This window comes from Tympanuchus pallidicinctus, unplaced genomic scaffold (assembly GCF_026119805.1).
Source record: "Tympanuchus pallidicinctus isolate F22 unplaced genomic scaffold, pur_lepc_1.0 scaffold28, whole genome shotgun sequence".
Classification (NCBI taxonomy): Eukaryota; Metazoa; Chordata; class Aves; order Galliformes; family Phasianidae; genus Tympanuchus; species Tympanuchus pallidicinctus.
The window spans coordinates 259,890-261,831 of record NW_026294745.1 but is presented as its reverse complement, the minus strand read 5'-3'; positions in this window follow the sequence as shown (position 1 = coordinate 261,831).

Here is a 1,942-nt window from a genome sequence, read left to right as displayed (position 1 = left end):
GTTTTTAAATGCCTGGAGTCACTCTGCAGCTCTCGGAGCTGCTGAAAGGCAGTGGCATGGCCTCGTTGTGCTGGAGCAATGGGAGTGGGCTGGGGCTGGGCACAGCGCTCACCTTGTTGCCTGGTGATGATGCCCCAGGGGCCAGATCCTGCCCTGGTGCAGCCCCGCATTGCCACAACAGCCTGTGTCCAAGGGACCGAGCAGTGATGGCTCCCTGCAGGGACAAGCTCTGAGCCATAAGCCCACGTGAGGCCGTTCTGTCACAGCTTCGTTGGCTGGCAGCACCCCTGGGATCCCCTGAAACCTCTGCCTTGGAACCCTTCTGAAACTCTCTTTGAACCTCTTGGGAATCGTGGGACCTTGCCGAGACCCTTCCTCAGATCCCAATGCGAAAGTTAAGACCCCCTCGGGACCCTTCCTTGAGACTTCTGCTACCCTGCAGGAACCTTCCTTGGACTACCAGGACCCTTCAGACCTTGCTGAGACCCTTCCTGGGATCCCCGTGGGACCTCTGGTAATGCTGGGACCTCCCTTGGACCCCTTCTGGGACCCCAGGAACCCTGCCAGGATCTTCCTTGGACTACCAGGACCCCTGGGACCTTGCTGAGGCCCCTTCTGGGATCCCACTGGCACATCTGAGAAAGCTGGGACTCCTCTGGAACCCTTCCTTGAGACTCCTGGAACCCTGCAGGGAACTTCCTTGGTCTTCAAGGACCTCTGAGACCTTGCTGAGACCCCCTCTGGGAGCCTGCTGAGTCTTCTAGGAATGCTCCCCATGGGATCCTGCCGGGCGATGTGCAGAAGGGCAGGAGGAGCAGCTGCCTGGGTTCTCTTGCAGGGGAGGGGGATGGAGACACACAGCCCCACGGGCAATGCTCTGTGCTGAGGGATATGAGCCCTCCCATGCATCTGTGCAGCTCCACACGCAGTCAAATGACATCACCACATGCTCTGAAAAACGTGCTTTTAAAAAAGGTGATGATGTGCCACGAGCTAATAGCTTCATTTAGTAGCTGTCAGGCTAATGCACGGGAGGGTGAAGGAGCCAAAGCTCTGATGCGGAGCGCTCCCCGGGGTGGAAGCTTGGGTTATTTTTGGACGGAGATGGCAAGAGAATGAAAATGAAGAGGGAAAAAAAAAATAAAAAGAAAAAAAAAAATAAAAAGAACCTCGATGCTGCTGCTTCTCCCCGATGACGTAAAGCAGGAGCCAATCTCTGGCCTTCCGCTGTGTGCCACGGCTCGAGCTCCGTCTGGGTGCAGCAGCTGTGCCCTCCCCAGCATCCCTCTGCACAAAGGATGCTCGTAGAGCAGGCAGGGTTCCACGTGGCCATCCCGTGGTCCGGGCCCTTCCCAGAGCACTGGGTATGTTCTCAGCAGGAGCTGAGAGGGTTGGGGCAGCAGGACGTCCTCTCCTCTCCCCCCTCTCAGCTGGGGGAAATCTCCCTCGCAAACTGGTTGCAGCACGAAGAGGAGCTAGGGAGGAAAAGGGCAAGCAAGCAGGAAGAAGAAAGTCTGAAGACAAATTGTTTCTCCCCCAACATGTAAGAGTCAGTAAGAGACACCTCCGATGTCCTCTTCTACAGCCGACCCACTGAGCTAGTCTCTTCCATGGGGCTGAAGTGTGGAAGCGTTCAAGTTCCGTTTAGAAAAGGAACTTTTGGAGAGGAGCTGCGCTGGATGGAGCGGCTGAAAGGCGTGCTCTGCTGGGCAGCACCGACAGCGGTCCCGTTGTCACTTACGGACCGAGGGAGCAGAGCTGGCTGCGGGCCCCGCGTCCCCAGTGGCGCCCAGAACCCAGCACTCCCTGCACCCCAGGCTGCCCGCATCCCGGTCACCCACACCCTCGGGGAGCAGCGGCTCCTGCAGCCCGCCTGCCGCCTCCCCAGCGTCCTGTATCCCTGCAGGCGGCATTCCCTCCTCCCGAGATGCCCACATCCCTG